General features: G+C 37.7%; 1 protein-coding gene across 1 annotated transcript in view; it reads right to left on the bottom strand.

Annotated features, from left to right (window-relative positions):
- LOC6033152 overlaps positions 1 to 19,725 on the bottom strand; it is a 165,053-nt gene extending 145,328 nt beyond the window's left edge. Inside the window, exon 1 of the mRNA XM_038251428.1 lies at positions 18,521 to 19,725. The gene's annotated coding sequence lies outside the window, so the exon portion shown is untranslated. The remainder of the gene's footprint in view (positions 1 to 18,520) is intronic.
- Positions 19,726 to 19,993: the final 268 nt, after the last annotated feature.

Below are 19,993 nucleotides of genomic sequence, written 5' to 3'. Positions count from 1 at the left end.
TTCGAATCGTTTGATACCCATATAGCGAATTATAAAAAAAAATTGGGTATTTTTGAGAAAATACGGTATTTTGTTAAAATTTGAGTATTTCTTTTTTTTTTAAACTCTAGGTCGGTTAAAATACAAGTAAAATTTTGAATCGTTTGATATTCATGTAGCGAATTTTAAAAATTTGAGTATTTTCGAGAAAATACGGTATTGTTTTGTATTTCATTCGAAATACTCTAAAGCAGTTATAATACTTGCAAAATTTCAAATCGTTTGATACCCATATTGCGAATTAGAAAAATTTGAGTATATTCAAGAAAATAATACCGTTGTGAAAATTTGAGTATTTCATTTAAAATACTCTAAAACAGTTGAAATACATGCAAAATTTTGAATCGTCTGACGCCCATATTGCGAAATTATAAAAATTTTAGTATTTTCGAGAAAATACGGTATTTTGTGAAAATTTTAGTATTTCATTTAAAAAAAATCTGAAACAATGAAAATGCATGCAAAGTTTTGAATCGTTCGATACCCAAATTTCGAATTATAAAAATGTGAGTACTTTCAAAAAAATACGGTATTTTGTTGAAATTTTAGGATTCATGCTTTGAAACTTAATAGGGGAAATTCTCGTATGTTTGGCAGGTTAAGCACTCGCTGCCAACTCCATCCAATTTGCAAATTTTGCAAAACTTTTGATAGAAACTTGCTTGCTCACTTCTTATTGAGCTATTTATCACTCGATTTCAGTTGAAAACGCTTTTAATTAGCTTTAATTGAATGCCAAAACTATGACCTGCCAACATTAGAGGCACGCTGGAATTAGATGCTGTTCCCCTACATTATCAAAAAATATATTCTAAGCGAATGCATTGATAATTTAACATGATATTGATGGATTAAGTCAATTTAAGAAAGAACGAAAACGAGTTATATTCCGTTATCAGCGATTAGATTATCGCCGATAGAATTATCGAAATAACGATAACGATAGCGATAGATTATCGTTATCGTTAGACGATAATATTATCGTCGATAATTTTATCGATTAACAACCTTCTTAAACTTATATATAAATTTTATGTTTTACATTTCATCTCATGTTTTGGTTGTAAACGAATTTTTATCGAAAATTAGAATTTACCTTCATGGATTTTAAAAACTGAATATTTCATTTAAAAATTACATAAATAGCCTTAAATGCCTTTTAAGAATGTATCTTATTATGAATAGAAAGAGGAGTGAGCAGCTATGATGGTTTATTTATGAACAACCGACTTTTATTGACTTCTATATTCAAAAAGCAAAATTGAACAATAGAGGAAACAGTCACCCCCCTAGTTGACATTTCAGTCTTTTCCGGTCTAGACAATTGAGCTGTGCTCAATTGAAAAACAATCTAACGGAAATGAGAGGGGAACTACACAAATGAAAAGGATGTTTGTAACGGGAGCAATTGAATGTTTGCCGACTAGAGATGAGGGCAACAATCTGCAGAACCATGTAAAGGCAAAGGGAGCTAAAATCAATAAATTTCAATTTCTGACTTACTGAATGCATAGGGGCGGAAGTCCCTCACAAAACCCAAAAACCGTTGCAAACATTCCCATGCGCGCAAAATAGGGCCATGTTTGGACACGCAACTGACCTTTGTGGCGTACATATACCGTCACCGTCAGGTCATCACGCAACGCAATGTGAGAAAATTCGAGCATAAAAGCATCTAAACCGCCGAGATCGGCCTGCGGAGATTTAATTAACACCAAAGTCATCGAGGTTCTTTGTGAAAAGTTTTAACTAACTGCGTGTCATTTGCGCAGCAAATAGTGCGATCTGCTCGTTAGGCGTAATGTGGATGACCGTCATAACGTTTTGATTGTTTTTTTTTTTTGCGAACTCATTGAAACAATGTAAGCCACTGTGATGCAATAGTTGGAGGAGTAATTAGACCTACTTACGCTCAAAACTTGGGGCACCAGAAAACATTCAATCAAGTTCATTAGCTTACCTGGGGAAGAGAAGGAGAGAAAAAGACGGTGGAAATTTTTATTAGCGACATCGAACAGCTTTTTATAATGTTTTTGGACAGGTCGGGCTCAAAACCGCAGAGCCCGGTAACGGCAGTTCGCGGTGGCGAAGCTGGGTCCTCGAGGCCGACCGCGATGCGTTTCAGGCTCATTAACTGTGTCTAAGCAGAGCAGAAAGCGGAGACGTGTGTTATGCAGGGGTTCTTGAGCTGAACCTGATGCAACAATAGAAAACGTTCAAACCAGAAACGTCGAGTTTTGCAACGAGTCCGTCAGTTTGGTCAACTCAAAAACCAAAAAAGTTTTGAAAAGTATTACTTTTCTAAACAAGTGCTTCAAAGTTGAACTTTTCAGCATTATAATTTTAGTGACGATTTAGATCCGAAAAGATCTTGGAAGCCCTGTCCCAAAACCGCAGCGTCGCCACCAAATCCAGTTTCCCCAGAGTCTGGAACACCAGATCCGAATACCACTCGCGGCGCGGCCACTTTGCACTCCTAGAGCTGCATACCAGCGATTCTCTATCCTATTTGCCCAGTCGATCGACTCGACCGACTGTGAAAGGCCGACCCCGAAGATATTGAGTAACACGAAACGCTTGACATCAATTTATACTGATCGAAAAAATAAATCAATGAAATGTTTGTGGTTTCCCAGCCCCGATCAACCAGATCAGCGGTTTTTGTTCTAAACCGCGCGATCGCGATCTGCAGCTACGTCGAGGCAGAGAGAGGATCCGCTGCAATAAATCTGTTAACTCAGCTTTCAGGTTCGATGACGACGCGGGACGACCATCTACGGAGTCTCGGAAACACGCAATGTCGCAGCAGAGACATAAAGGCACGCGTGGCCACGTAACCATTTGGAGTTTGCTGACGACCTGCGGTCTCGATCGTCGACGGAAGCCCTGCTCGGTTTGGAGATATCGCATCACATAGAGATTCGAGACAAACAATGTACCAGCGCAATCAAACAAGGGCAAAACCCGCAGCTTACAAGGTGAAAGATGAAGAAAACGACTGTCATTGAACGAAGGGCCCGGCGAAGAATGCCGCGTTGAACACGCAGAACCGTACTCTACGATTGAAGGATGCCCAAGTTTGTCAACGGGTGGACAGCACCGCGATCTAATCATCCGTGTGACAGCGTGCACGCAGCCCTCCATGTTTGTACCGAACAACGACGACGACGATAGATTCGATCTGTTGGATCGCCGAGATCGATTTCATGCATGCCAAGATGCTGTGGGATATCGGATGCTGGGCTGGCTGGGTCAATGCCATCTAGGAGATTTAAGGGGGACTTGGTGATGCTGGCGATGATGGTACCCATCTCGACTGAGAAATTGATTTCAAAAAATATTTTAAGATTTTTTAAATCACAACTTGTATGTTTGGTATAAAAAATCTGAAAATATTTATTCAAGAAGTTGAAAAAATTTAACACAAGTTTTACATTTTACCATTGAAAATTTGATCAATCATTTCCGAGATATCATCGATTGAAAATTGAGGGTCGATTGGGTAGAACTTGACAAAAACTCATTTTTGGAAATACAGAGAATCCTCTTTTTACGCGGTGGCGTTACGCTTTTTATTCTGTCGATTTCTCTCAAACCATACAATATTTTTGCAAGCTTCAAAAAGCATTTTGTAGATCTGAACAAAACCTACAAATTGCTTTTAAAAGATTGCAAAAATGTTGCGTCATTCCAGAGAAATCAACAAATTAGAAAAACGTAACGCATCGCGTTAAAAGAGGTTTCTCTGTATTAATTCTTTGCAAGGCCGAATCAACAGTGTCCGAAAATCAAATTGTAAAGATAATTTTAAAACTTTTCGAATTGATTTTTTTAGAAGGGGTTTATCTTTAAAAATATAAATATTTATATTATTTATATTTAAATACAGCTATGCGTTTGAAGTCAGATTTTTCTTAGGATCTATTGTGACCATGAAAGATAGATTAAAAATGGATAAAAAACTTGCAACAGTATTTAAGAAGCAAAACTTTTTCATTTTTCGAATCTTTTTCAATTTGAAAGAATGTAAAGTCTCTAAAATATTCCAACTTTTTTTATAAATGAAATCAAAATTTAAAAAAATAGAAGAAGTATTTTAAAAAAGAACTGCTAATAGTTGAAAGAATGTAAAAATTTACAAAATCATTACGACAGTCAAGAATAGGTTTTTAGAAATTACATAAAAACTTACAAAATATTATAGAAGTTGCACTTCTTTTTTGGAGGAACTTCTCATATTTGAAAGAGTGGAAAAACTCACAAAAACATTACGACAGTCAAAAATGGGTTGTTTAATTTAAAAAAACACAAAAAATATTATAGAATCAACCTTTTTTTAAAAGAACTGCTCATGTTTGAAAGAATGGAAAAGTCACAAAAATATTATGATAGTCAAGAATAGATTGTTTTAAAATAAAAATAAACTTCCAAAATATTTTTTAGCAGTCGGACTTTTTTTTTTGAAGAACTGCTCATTTTTGAAAGAATACAAAAAACTCACAAAATATTTGACAGTCACGAATAGGTTGTTTTGAAAATTAAAAATAAGTTTCCAAAATATTTTAGAAGTCGAACTTTTTTTTTCAAAGCGCTGCTCATGTTTAAAAGAATCGAATTACGAAAATATTACGACAAATGAGAAAAGGTTGATTTTAAAAATAATAATAAACCTTCATAATATTTTAGAAGTCGAACTTTTTTTCAAAGAACTGCTCATGTTTGAAAGAATGGAAAAAGTCACAAAAATATTTTGACAATCAAGAATAGGTAGTTTTTAAAAATAAAATAAAAACTTCGAAAATATCTCATAAGTAAAACTTTTTTTTAAAGACCTGTTCATGTTTGAAAGAATGAAAAAACTCACAAAAATATTACGACAAACAAGAAAAGGTTGTTTTTAAAAATAAAATAGAAACTTAAAAATATATTTTAGGAGTCGAACTTTTTTTGGAATAACTTCTCATGTTTGAAAAAATGGAAATCTTCTCAAACAAATATTTGGAAGTTATTCTGTTTATTTAAAAAAAAAAGATCAATACTAAATGGATGGGTAAACCAAGGATAAACGCATAGAATAAAATTAGATTTGCCTGTAAAAAAATATTTTTTTCAGGATTTTTTTAGAAATTTATAATTATAATTATTTGTTTAATTTTTTCACATTCGACCTTTTGTCCTTCCAGCGTTTTGTCCATTCGACCTTTTGTCCACTTTCGACCTTTTGTCAATTCGATCTTATGTCTTTCGATCTTTTGCCGCACATCCCATCAACTCGATCAGAAAATTCCTTCTCGAGATACAGACTTTCGAATGTTTTCATAGCAGTTTTGTATGGAAAGCCCCCAATTTGTATGGAGACATGACATGTCTTTTTGAAAATTTCTTCAAGAAACTAATAATGCAAAAAGGCTTATTTGAACCAAAGACATCGATAGAGAAATATTCATACACATAAAAAAATATAATGAAAAATCGATTTGCGAAATTCTAGCTAAGTGTATTTTTTCTTTTTAATTTGTTGCGAGAGTTTCAAAACCCCGGCCAATTCTAGAACAAATTTATTGAAAAAGTCACCGCCAGTATTTAATTTGAAAGTTATTTTTTCAAAATGTTAAAATCCATTCATAGAACAGTTAATATCAGATCGAGTAAAAAAATTAGAACCTATCGCTTAATTTATTTATTTTTAATAAATCGATCTCTCAAATTCTTTTTGTTTCCAACTAATGACAAGGTTCTAACGATAAATATATATCGTTCGCGGCGAAGCCGGAACATAAGTTGCTCGTACGGCGTTCTCGGAATCCTTTCTCTTTCGAAGCATGGTTTGTTTTATCTGTTCTTCCTTTATTCCCAGCAGCCAATTTGAATCACCTCTGTGAGTGAGTGTGATTCGGGGTTTTTTTTCTGTTTTCGATTTTCTCCGAAAGAGTTGGAGATTTGGTCATTCATGAAATATGCAATGCTTTGATGCTACCAATGAGAAGAAACCGTAAAGAACGGGTAGTTTATCTGCTTGCAGTAACAGCAGAAGGGCGAGAGTAAAACGGTCCCGAATTTTAATTGTGAGAATAATAATACCAACGAGAGCATAATGCTCCTGAAATTTTGATCTACACATACCGACACAAAATGGAGTAAATTTAAATTCCACGAATTAGTTGGTAAATTCATTCCGAAATTCCTCCCCACAGAGTGCTCTGGAGACCGTTGACCATTTCACTACACGTTTGAGAGCACTTTCCTCTCATTTGAGTGCCGTCCAAAGTCACAACCCCGCACGGTCCGTATTTCGGAAGCCACCACCAACGGCCGTCGATCTTCCTGTCCGCTCCACAGCGTTCATTAAAATTACAACGATAATCACAGCCCGGCAAGGATGCTGTCCGGCAATGTTCTTCAGGTTGTGTTCTTGGGACGCTTCCACAACTCCTGCTCCTCCGGGGGTTCCCTTTGATTTCATCATCATCATCGACCTTCTCTTTTAGCGTTTTCATTCGCTTTTGATTATTTTTTTTTTCAGTTTAAAAAATACCTGTTTTCCCCCCTTGGATGATGTGGCCTCGACACAAAAGGATGGTTTAAATGGATTTTGAATCGGGTTGTTCTTTGTTTTCTTCGAGTTTCACTCATCCGTGCATTCTCGGGTTTGCTAGCTACCTTACACGTATGTGGGCTCCTAGAGAACAGCATAAAGGTGAACCCACGAGGGGTACATAAAGCGACTTAATTAAGGCTTAATCTGTTCGGTGTTTTTTAACGAGTTTTCTGGGTTCTGTTTTTGTGGTTCCTTCGAACGACTTGAAAATTAAGGGATTCGGTTTCTATCCTGCTACGCTCAATCACGAACTTGATTAGTCGGCTAGATCATCAACGATGAACTCGTAAGACTACAACTTTACGACCTTGGCCGGGCTAGGGCTGTTGCTGCCACATCGGATGTGTGACCTCATTGCCTCCGGGCATCTAGTTTGGCTAACTGTCTTCACGCCGATTATGTATAGCAGTTCGTCACTGATTCAGCTTCCCAATCAACAAAACGGTTTTGCCACATCGACTACATTGTAAGCGGTAGCCGGACTTTTCCCACCTGTCAGCGCGCCACTACATGACAAATCGATCTTCATCAAACCCCCCAAAGCGGAGATACCGTACTCGGCCTGTACGGTTCATGTCCATGCACAGACGCGTTTATGTTGTCAGTGTTTTTGCTCAACTCTGATAGCCTCTCGTTGCACCAACACACTCTTCGCTGAATGCTGGCCCGGGTTGAGATTCATTATTATCGCAGCACACAGGTTGGAAGTCGTTCGCATTCCGCCGAACGTCCTTGAGGGGTTGTCTCTGCCGTAAGACCAGCAAGACCAGTTTGAACTCGTCGTCGGAAAGGCTTGCATCGAGCATAAACCTGACGGGAACGTGCGCAGGTCACGAAGCTTGAACACGGGAGTCGTGCCTCCACGTCTTGAACCCACGCGGAACAGGTTTCCGAACATTTTTTCGCGCAAAGATGTGTTCATCTCCCACAGACGACGTCAGTCACGACGAAGTTCGGGAGGAACCAGTTTTCTGACGAGCAAGTCGATAGCATCGTGGATGACGACTGATTAGCTCACCGCGTATTGCTAGAAACACGTGTTTGTTTTCTTTGGCGAACGCTGGGGAGGGGGGAATGTTTCAGGTGCTTAGTCATAAAAGCCGTGACGAATACACGAAAACAGGTTGCAATCGCTTGGTAGAAGAGAACGATACCAAAGAAGACAGGAGTTTGGCATTTAAATTGCTGACTTCCGTGTTGGTCTTTGTGATAGAGCTGAACAGATAAGCGGGACCAGATTTTCGGCTTAAGATACTATGTGTGTTCATTAAGGAATCGAACATTGATTAATTCTGATCAAACACTAAAAAAAACTTCACTTCGACGCCGTCGTGCTATCTTGTCGTTTGTCGCTTTTTGACGTTCCGAGAAAAACGCGTTTTAACGTTTGACCTTGAATAAACAAAAACGAAAGCACGCAATGTAAACAATAACAAACACGTTTTGTTTGGTAAACCATTATGTGCATTGTCCTGAAGTTTGGTTGAATTTCGTTGCTGAAGTCCCGAGTTATAACTGAAAATGTTTACGGTCGTCGAGCTCGTTCCTGTGTCAAACGCGTTCTGACCTGAAATCTCTTTGACCAATTGTCGCACTTACATCAATGTTCGGGCTGTGGCAAGATAGCACGACAAGATTGAAACATTTCTTCATATGAAAAGTGACAAAAATGCACAGAGTTTTCTCGGTTTTTATTGAATATCTCAGGATTAAAATCGGATTTTGGGGATCTGTGAAGATCCAAAGGTGAGGCATTGGGAGCTGCACAAAATGACGTTCTTAAGGGGTTACATACATGTAGAAAATCTCAATATTTCATAATTCCGAATATTTATTAAATCCTTTAAAAAGATGAATTCCAATCACTCCTGAAAGTTTCATGAAGATATGTCATGATTTAAGTGAGTAGAAGACTATTTAAGTTTTAACTTTTGCCATGCGCAAAGCTGACTGTCAAACTTTGTGAGCGTTTTTCTCTGAACACCGAGTTGATTTACGGGTGCCACGATATCTCGAGATGGGATAGACCAAATTAGCTGAAATTTGGGGTGAAGACTCTCAAGACATATTCCGTGTGCATGACGAAGCCCGATTTTGAAATTTTGTTTTTTAAAAAAATACAAAAATCAAAAACTGACAAATTTTTATATGAAAAACACAAAAATATTTTTATCTTTTTTTAAAATAAACTTTTCTAAAATCAGCCTTCGTCATGCACACGGGACCGGTTTAATGAGTCTTCACCAAAATTTTGAGCCGATTTGGTCAAAGCAGTGTTGAGATATCGTGGCACCCGTTTTTTGAAACTGCTAACTTCAAATAGCTATATCTCGGCAAATATACAACCAAATGTGTTCAAATTTATTTTATTGATAGATGAAAATGTATATTTTAATGCCCTGAAAACAGATTTAAAACAAGTTTAAGCGTGTGCTCAAACCAACCTCTGAAATTTTTGCCGATTTACATGTATGTAACCCCTTAACTCGATTTGGCCCAAAATTGACAAGTTAGCACGACAGCGACGATTTGTAACATTACCCCATGTTTGTTTTGAATATCAGAGCTTGTGACAAACTTGTCAGAAAAGTTGAATTCCTTCATTTTAGTGTACTACTGCCATTCACAACACCTGCTCATCCGAGACTTGAGCCAACTCTTCCACAAATCTTTCCAAACAGGATTTCACCCTTCGCACCACCTACTACCGCGCCTGTTTTGACGTGCAATCTGCCGGGAAGATTCTGCTGCTTCTGCTAGATTTGCATATTCATGTGGGCCTCCGCGTACAACCATCCGTCGATCCATCTTCTTCAGCGCCGGCCGAGGATCTTCGAAGCCAGTCGTCGTCGTCGTCGCCCAAGACCAGATTCCAGGGCCAGGTTTTCACTTTTTATAAATATTCTGATTTGGATCGTGCTTCTTCTGGGCGTAACTTAAGGGGTTACGTGCGCTGCAACGACGGCGTACGACTTCAGGAAAAGGTTCGACCTGTCTCCTTACGGTTAGTCATGCTAAAACGGCGTGGCTGTCCAACTTGCAGGTCTGGTATAATAAAACTATCACCCCGAGAGGGGTAAATGTTATCTGGGCAGGGCTTGTTTATGCACTTCCAGAAGCGCTCGGGGTCGCTTTTATTTGGTCGGTTTCCATTGGTTACAATTAGCTACCGGGGGTTCCGGTGGCTCAATACTTCAGGTGTTTCCCAAGAACGTCGTCGGGACCACCGCGCAAATCGTGTTTGAAGATCTGCTAACAAAACGTGTGTTCAGAACACGAGGGGGTTCGTCAACAATGGACAAACGAAATCATGCGAGGCTTATTGTGTGCACGAATTGAATCCTTTCGGAACTCCCCTTCGGCGTCGAGGTTCGATCATTATTGGCCACGTGTCACTGTTTCGAAAGGAAACGGACGCCGCCGGTAGAACATATGGCGAGAATTCACATTAGAGCAGAGAGGAAAAAACCAGCCTTGCGTGCAGAAAATTCCTTTCCAAACAAGAGGTCGTGGTTCTTTTTTTTTTTTGGCTGTTGGATCGAACTCGGTCGGTAATTAGGCGGCTGGCTGCGAAGCATATGTTTTCTGGCGGGGAAATCACTTACTTCGACGCCGTCGGATTTATAGTGGCAATGGTGTTAAATTAATAGAAAAAAAATGGAGCAGAAACAAAAATTTCAAACTTCATGCAACCTTTTTGATAAATCCAATTTGAGCTTAAAGATGTAAGATGTCTTCTTCTAAAGAATTACGGACCAAAATCAACGAACAATACGGCTAGAATTTATCACCTTTGATGAGCTCCAGCGAAGAAAAAAGCAATTATTAAGATTTATCGGCTCAAAAACAACAGTTTCAAACCGTTTCTACCCACTCTAGCCACCCAATCCCTTCGGTGTAATCTAATCTAGTTTCAATTTTGTCCACATTATTTTACGACCTCCTGCTGAGAGCCCTCTCCCTATAGAACCATTCTGAACCTCCAGCACCATCGAGACGCGACGGTCAACCCTAATAAGCACCCAATCTAAAAGCTATTTTCACTTTGTTCTGCATCCAATTTCAAACCTTCATAGTGGTTCTTTCTTTTAAGCTTTCAAGCTCATCCTAATCCCCTTCTTCTACACCCAGAGCAGCCAGTTGAGAGTAAAATGGTCACAATTTAGATTGAGAGGTTTGTGGTAACAACGAGAAGATACCAACCTTTTCTCGAGTTACCAATCTACGCACATCAATTCTGAATTGAGGTTCTTTAAGATCTTGAAATCGATTCCCACAGCCGGCATTTTGTTTTTTTAATGCTGGTAAATTTTAAAACGAACCTGAGAGTAAAGTACTCTCAACCTATTGATCTTTCCTCTCGGTTGGGTGCTACTCATCTCTAGTTATAACTCTTGTAAAAAGTGACACTGTCATTTTCGGATGTCTCGCAAGGGATTTACTGTATTCTAAAGCGCGTTACAACACCGATCAAGACGTCCACAAAAACAATAACAATGCACCTCTCGCGGCTGTCAATGCGTCGCGCACCTCAGAACCAATAATTTATGCAGTCAAATCACGCGACGATTCTCGGTATTCTCCAGAGACCTGGGCCGGAGGTTGTTGTCCAGCACGCGTTGACGATTCCGAAGCCGATGCAAATCTCCAGCTAAACCGTCTGGTCTTGACGTTCTGGAGGTAATCCGATGCCCTGCGGGGCGGGTTTCCAGCCGGCTCAGCTGAAGCTCAGCAATCCGTATAATTGAATATCTCTGGCCGACTCTCTTTGGAATGTTCTTTCGGCTTTCCCTTTTTCGAGGCCCGTGGAACGTCCGCAGGGCGTAATTATTATTACATCGGCGCACATCTGATGAGGTTTGAAGTTTTTTTTTCGGGGAATCTTCCTTTGTTTTCCTTCGCGTTCGCGGTGCCTTCAAGGCCTTTGTAACTCTAAGGCGTACGTCGCATCGTGGCCATGTAACGGACGCGCCCAAATCAGATCGAGTGGTTCGCCCTCCATCGGCTCCCCTCTTAGAGCCCCATAATGAGATACGAATCGGGACGGATACTCACGTACAACAACGCTGGAAAATGCAGTTAGACTGTTGACATTGTTATTGTTTGTAGAGGCTCATCGACGGGCGGTCGGTGTTTGTGCACTCGAGCGAGCACTTGGCCGGATCTCTACCGGCCGATCGTTCAACTGGCGCGGTACTTGGCCTCCTCAGAGAGTGAGAAGCTGCGGGGAATGGAAGAACTCCGTAGGGTACACCCAAACAAGGGATTCTCTGACAATTTTGACACAAAAGACGCCAAAAGATGCCATTACAGCTCGTTTGCATTTTCGTAGAGAGTTCGATCAAACAATGATAAAATTGTATTGGTGACAAAACGTCAAATTTTGTTGTTCACATCTGCGCCTTTGAAGCGCATCGCGTTGACAGATGCTATCAACAAATGCAATTGCTTGCTGATCCCATCAGTTGTCACAATTCTACCGTTTGGGTGTACCTTCGAAAAAACTCTTCTCCGTTTCGTTTGAAGCCAATTGAATTTTGATGGAAATCGACGAGTAAACCAGAAGAAGTGGTAGCACTTTTACCGACTTTCCTCGCTCCGGCTTGTTTAGCCGCGAAAAACAAAAATCAAAACTAGCGAGAGAGAGATACACATACTTCGGGATCATCACATTTGGAGGATACATTCGGAAGGCCGAAAAAATCTCCAAACTGGATGGCACTCAACTAAACCGCGCTCCAATGCTGGAAACCACTTTCGAGCGCTGCCAAGAATCGATCTTCAAAAAAATGCTCTTATTGGTCATTATTGAAATTCTTCAACGGGCAACATTTCTCCCGCGACCGCCTGATTTATGCATGTTTGTTGAGTTTGTTTTTCGATGATTTACGGAATTTTGAGCATGCTTCTTGTTCGGGACTTTAAGTGATTTATATTGAAGAAAAGGGGTTGCGCGCGGGAAGTGGATGTGAAAATGCGGTCTGTTAGTTTTTGGTTTGTTTTTTTTTTTTTTGTTTCGGGTGTGAGTATGAAGTTTGTTTTCATTTGCTGCTTGATGAGTTCAAACAAGCGTTGATGGACTCGTTAGATTTTATTCTCACCTTGTGTCGGATTTGGATTTGGTAGTGCTGATCTACTTAGCAGAATCATTTGATTGAGATTATATTTATATTTTTTGATTTGGTTCAAACTTTGGCTCTCTGGCCCTATGAACAAAGAAGCCATTTTGTGTCTTTGGTTCCCCATACAAGGCTCCATACAATTTTGACAGCTGTCCATACAAAAATGGAATGTAAATATTCGAAAATCAATAACTTTTCAAAGAATATTCTGATCGATTTGGTGTCTTCGGCAAAGTTGTAGGTATTGATGAAAAGTTTTGGGAAGAAAATAGATACAAAAGGTTTGCCGGTTTTAATTAACTTTTTATACAAAAATGGAGTAATTTTTCTAAAAAACAAATGTTTTTTTTTAATAAAAGAAGAAAGCATAGTATTTTTTTATTTTTCGATTTTTTTAAAAAGTGACCATGATTGTCCATCCTTGAAATTTTTTTTGAGAAGTTCAGAAAACTTTCAATAAAATTGTATGCTTTCTCAGTTTTTTAAGAGTTTTTTTTTTGTAAAATACTAAAATTTTCACAAAATAGCATATTTTTTGAAAATGCTTAAATTTTCATAATTTGCAAAAATGTATCAAACGAAGCAAATTTGTTTATGCTTTTTCACTATTAATAGAGTTTTCTAGTAAAATACTCAAATTTTCACAAAATACTTTATTTTTCGAAAATAGTGTAATTGACCGATTCTTAGCGAAGCTACACCAAAATGTTACATTTTTCAATTTTCAATGTGATTTTTAATATGAAAACAATCATTTTTATTATGATGCAATAATTGCAATGTGCTTTAAATGCGTTTTCTTACCTTAAAAGCCAAGAATATTGACCAAATGTGGTCTGCAAGCCATTAAACGGGAGAGGAGTTTTTTCATAAATCTGCTCCTTTCGTTGTCCCGTCACGAAAAGAAATTGCTGGCAAAAACTCAAATTTCAACCAATTCTTCCAGTTCAAGGAGCAAAAGATTCGTTTTTTAATTTGTGATAATGTGTAGAAGAGCAAAAGTTTTTAAAAATCAAACTGGCAAAACTGTAGCGATTTTTGAAGTGTGCCTTTTAAAAGTCCAGTTTTACGATGTTGTCCCGTCACGCTACATTTTTATTTCAGGGGAAGCACAGATACTATTCAGATACTATATTATTCATTCTGCATGTTATTTCTTTGTAGGAAAATTTATTATCTTTCCAAATATGCAATAACATTGGGGGGTTTCTTCTTTTATTTTGCCACTACAGCCAAAACGCTGAAAAAAACTTTGGATTTTTTTTAAAAAGGAGCCGAAGAATCGGTCAATTTTCATAATTTGCAATATCGGTATCGGTTACGTAATAAAAGAACGCTACCAAAAATTAGCAACGGCGTTAGAATTTTGACAGTTTGGAACTCATGAATAACCCCACTATCGGTTTCCCGCACGAGTGAAGGGGAAATTGTTGCTCGTGTTTTTAGTTGGCAAATTTATTGAACACTTTATTTTTTTTTTTGCAGATTTTTATACTTTTTGCGAAATTTAAAAGACTTTGAGTCTGGTGGAAAATGAAACATTAAATTGAGACATTTTGTGTTGCTGAATAATCTTGCCCAAAAACGCAGTAATGTTGGATAATTATTGAAAATTGTTAAACAAACTTTTCTTTACTCAATTATTTTTCAAAATTTTACAAATTTCGAAACATGTATGTGTTGGGCGCAATAATAAAAAAAAATATTTCCAAAATAAAGTTATATTTTAAATACTTCTGCAAAAGTTCTTATGTTGGTAAACACACGTCCAAAATTGAGGGCCAAACATTCAATATTACGCCCATATCAAATCACTCAAAAGTTGCGAATTTTTGTTCCCTTAAAACATATCAAAATATGTCAAAAATAAAAAATTACGGATTCCGGAAAAAATATTTTTTGTGAAAAATAGAGTTAATTAAAAAAAAATCAAAAAAATTCCGTGTGCCTATCTTTTCTAAAAAGTCCTCATCAATACATACAACTTTGCCGAAAACACCAAATCGATCAGAAAATTCCTTCAAAAGTTACGTCCAAGATATTTTAAATTTTTACCATCCAAAATCACAAATTCAAGAAATCGGAGGGCAAATAAACATTTACTAATACCAAACTGATTCCTCATTTTCTACGATCCAATCTTTATCTCAAAATCGCAACTGATTCCACCATTCTCTATCACTTGTCTCGTAACCTCGATTGAGCTGCCACGTGCAATCACGAAATTTCGGCTCCCACAAGTGCAGCATCCATTCCTCGGATCTCATTGCACCCCTATTGAGATCGCACCCCGGTTCTCGGAATCCGGCCGAAGGGTGCCAATCTTACCGTATAATCACATGGCCTGGCCTACCTCCTCCTCCTCGAAGCCTCACCTGAAGTGCATCATTTGCCAAAAGGTTTTTTTTTTCTTCAGTGTTGTTCCGCCGCCACGTGAAGCGAAAGCATTTATGTAGAGCTTCAAATTTGCAAACACGAGGGTCTTGAGCGAAAAAAAAAAGGTTTGTTATAGAGATTGAAGAGGAAACCCTTTTCTTCTGTGCCGAGCTCTGTTATTATGCAACTCTGCGCGCTCAAAGTGAGCCGATGGGGTGTTTGCAGCTGCATCTCCCTTTGATGCACACCTTAATGGCTTATATTCGGCAACAGTGAGAAAACCATGCAAAGTGTGGGCATTGTTGGTGTTTTTTTGAAATTCATCAGAGCTACTTTCATTAGGTTAGGAACTAACCTCAATTCAGAGGAGAGAAGAAAAAAGCCCACACGTCACACGTGGACATTTCTAAACTCGTTAAACTGCTTTAATCGATTTTTTTACTAAAATACAACAAAAAAAAACTCACCTCACTAAACGATTCCATCCGGATAAGCATTTTCACGCTCTCCAGCTCCGACCAAATCGAATCAAATTTCCCTTTCAATGGCATTATAGTCGAATTCGATTTCGAACTCGCGCGCGGGCCTGGAGTCATTAAACGGTCGTCGGAATAAGGACGACCAGGTCCACGGGCCGTTCGGCCGATTATATGGTAGCACTTTGGGACAACGACAACAACAGCAGCAGCAGTCACTGGCTATAAAATGTGGGGAAAACAAATCAACAAAAATACCAACCAGAGCAGAGCAGAAGGGGGAGCAATCAAAAACCGGTCATTTATCTCCGGCCACGATATCTGAAAGTCTCACTCACCAAACCACGCCGGTTGATTGTGTTTTAAATAAGTCAGGAAGCTGTGCCTAATTGTGTGTTGGATAAACAAAGCTTTTCAACGAATTTTCAATCATTGTTTTTAATTGATTCAAGGATTTTGATGAAAATGTTCCCTTTTTCTCTCAAGAGTTAACTGCTAAAATTAATAAATGCATTATTTAATAATTTTATTTCCATTTTATTTTTTTAAGAAGTTTCAAACAATAGATTCAAATTAAGCTTTTATTACTTCGAAATATAGCAACAGCAAGAATATATTTTGGAGTAAATGTTCTCAACTCTTGTCGAGCGATAAAAAAGGATATTCCAATGCATCTTGTAAAACTTGAATTTCAATAGATTAATGTTTAGTTTTGAATGCCGATGCGAAAAAACCAAACGGAATCCTAATGAGAAATTAAATTGAAGAAGAATCTGTGGTTTGATTTATGGTTTAAGTATAAAAACGTTGCTAATTTTTTTGTTTTCTCAACGCGTGTAATTTTTTACGTTTTCGAAAAAAAAAATCAAGGCATATTTTAATTGAATTAAACTTTGTCCACCAATTCAAGCCACCACAAATATTATTCAATGTTTCGTCCGTAGGATCAGGATATTCCAAGGATATTCAGCAAAAAAATGTTACAGTGTGAAAAAAATCTAAATCAACTATTTATATCAAAACGTAGTTTTTGAACAACGTTTACTTTTTTTTCATTTTGTTATACAATTTAGAGCAGAAAGGAGGATAAAAAAATTGAGCTGTTGTGTATGACGTTTTTTTAATATTAAACTCCATATATTTTATTCAAACGTAAGTTTTTATGTAAAACACAATTTCTATAAAGTGATATATGAGACAAATGCCAAATTTATTGTATAAAGTGGAACTAATAAATTAAAATAAAATAAGTAAAGCGTTCTGTCTTTCTATTTTATATTACATTTGATTAAATATTTCCAAACAATATTAAATTTTCAAAAGGTCCTATCTGCATAGGAAATTCATGACGGATAGGTTGTTTTGAAAATTTAATCTAGTAATTCTTTTTTTTCAATGTTCATAAAAATGTGAGTAAGTTATCAAAATCGGTGTAAATTATTGAAATATGTGTGTAATTCGTAATTAAAATATAGCTGTAACTTAGCAAAAAGTGGTAAATGATAAACTTGTAGGAAATTTAACCGACTTCTGAAAAAATACACTGAAAGATGACAAAACCCAGCATTCATTTGAGATTTTTAGATTTGTGAGTTTTAAAGGTCAAATTTGGCTAGTTTAAGAATATTATGATTTTTTTGTAAAATTTAATTGTACAGTACCGCTAAAGGTTTTTTTCTCAAAAAAATCGCTAATGCTTCAATATTTTGAAAACTAATGATTGCAAAATAATTGGACTGGTGTAAAATGCATTTAAAACACCTTTTTGCATTGAAATGTTGAAAAATTACCTGTATTTTTTTATTACATATTTTGTTTGTGTGTATTTAAGTTTGCTTTTAAATTCTGTTTGATTATTAGGTTTGAATTAAAAGATAAAAGTAGCACGCTTTGATTTTTCGTTCTATACCTCCTGATCTCCTGATGGACGGTCCCTTTAATATCGACAACGATAGAGTCCACTTTAATAATATTTTTAAAATATTGTAGCGGTATTGACAACACTTACTTTTTGCTTTAAATTCAGGCTAAGGAATACGTTAGTATCTTGCGGAAAAGTAGTAATTCTATTAACATGATTTATTTTATGAATTAATCAATGAAAAAAAAAAGTATTTATTATGTAACTACGGTCGGGTTTGAATGTTTAAAAATGCTTATTTTGCAAAATATCTTATAAATAATCTTAAAAAAATAATAAAACAGGTCAAATGTTCCGTGATGATCGTTTAGTGGTCCTCAGCAAAAGTATGAAGTTTTAAAACAATCACCTCCAAACAATAAAACACATCTAGCACAAATCAACCCTCTTCCTGTGTTATTGATGCAATGCAACTCGCTGATCAGTGTCATAGTTCAAATAAGATTGCAACATTGTAAGCTCGTACACACATTGTAGTGCTTGTAGTATAAATTAAAGGGCACTGATAAGAAGTAATAGAATAAATCCAATTTGTTATATTGTTACGTTCTTTTTTTTTCATCTTAATTTTAATTTTTCAAAAACAAATAGCATTATACAGCCTTCAAGGTACAAAAACCTAACTGGCTGACCAGCTGGACCAGTGCAAAGAAGTGCATTTTTTCCGTTGGAAAAACGTTAAGTCACCCATAGGGCATTACCGATAGTCCCCCTCGGGGTAGAAGCTTGAAAAGAGGATGAATGGCATCCTTTTAAGCCTCGACTACCTGCCCTGTTGTTTTGTTTGCTATCTCTTGAGAAAGCGAAAAAAAAACATTGTGGGAGTATCTTCCAGAAACCGACTTTCCCATTCAAAACAATGTCCTTCTCCGGTTTGACCTGAATCCCCGAATCCTTGGGAAATCAACGTTTTTAATGGATTTTCGTTTTCGCAGATCACCCTTAAAATTTTAAATCATCGTAAAATGGCGTTAAAACGATCGATTACCTTTTCGTTCCGGGGTGGTGTCTTCTTCGCGCCCGCGCCGATAGTAGGAGATCCTCAATCAGCCGCCGATGATCGCCGAGGTCCGCTTTGCGTACGCGCCCCAAAAGATTGCGCGTTGTTTACTCTCACTTCCACAGCGCCATATATCCCAGGCGAAATCCGGCAAACCTCAAAACTCGAATCATCAACCGATTTCTCTTCAATATTTTTGACGCCAAAAATCAACTTTTCGCAGCAGCCGCCAAAATCGGCTTCTTCTTCGCGGAATCTTCACGGACACAGGGTTTCTGGGGTTTATTCAAAAAAGCTCGCGGTCGTCAGGGGGTTTAATCAATTTTTGAACCATCCAAAATCTTACGGTTTAATTATCAGCACATACGCACATTGCACATACAGAGATGTAGATACACACGGATTTGCACACATACACTCGCACGGACATATATTTTTTGAGTGGATCGATTTCATCCGTTTTTTTTTTCCTTCAGCTACTGCTGTTGAGATAATTATTTCGTTTCTTTCTTTTATTTTTCGGGTATTTTGGACAACTTTAGCAACAAACCCCCTCACATGTGCGTTTATTATTATTTTTTTGATGTAGCTTCTTTCTCCAAACCATACACCGTTGCTTCAATTTTGCTCAATTTCGGCGTGTAGCGTTCAACAATTTAGCATTATTAGCATTTCTTCATGTAGATATATGCAGCAGAAGACGATTTGTGCTCGATTACAGCCCCCAAAATCGTTGAAGGATCACGTACATGCGGACACAGTAATTTATGTTATTATTGCCTCAATCACACAACGCAGTAATGACATTGATCAGCAACACTGCACAATACCATACAATTATCGATACCCATCGGCGACGATCCAAGTCGTCAACTTGTTCCACAAAACGCACTTGCAACTGTTATCTTCACACATGTACGACACCCGAGCTATCCGATGAGCTCACAATCCACTGAACTGTAACCTGACTCATCCGTCAACCAGACATCAGCATTCCAACCCGATCAGGTCACTTTTCACCTTAATCGGCAAATTACACAAAAGTGTCACCTCCCAAGTTCAATGTCGTGAAAAATTAACGTCAACAAAAAAGCAAAACAAATTGACGCCGGGAATCGAACCGACGACAAACAACACGCACCCAGCGAATACGATACGAACCGGCGAAAGGTTCAAACGAGACTGACGAACCTGGCACAAAAAGGTAAACATTCGGAGAGCCAGCAGCAGCAGCAACAACCCAGACCAGCAGCAGAGCCAATACGATGTTGTTGATCGGAGAGAGCGAAGAATACGCGGACTCTGTTGTTGCTGGAGTAGATGCGGAATGGAGAAAAGCAAAACAAGCAGAGAGAAACGACAAAGAGGTCGAGAATAAGTGCGGTTACCTTCGAAGGTGGTTGATGCAGTGGAGTAGAAATACAAATGTTTTTATAAATTAATTTAATTTAGGATGAAAAA

Source organism: Culex quinquefasciatus, chromosome 2 (genome assembly GCF_015732765.1).
Source record: "Culex quinquefasciatus strain JHB chromosome 2, VPISU_Cqui_1.0_pri_paternal, whole genome shotgun sequence".
Taxonomy (NCBI): Eukaryota; Metazoa; Arthropoda; class Insecta; order Diptera; family Culicidae; genus Culex; species Culex quinquefasciatus.
The sequence above is the reverse complement of the archived record's forward strand: the minus strand, read 5'-3'. Positions and strand labels throughout refer to the sequence as shown.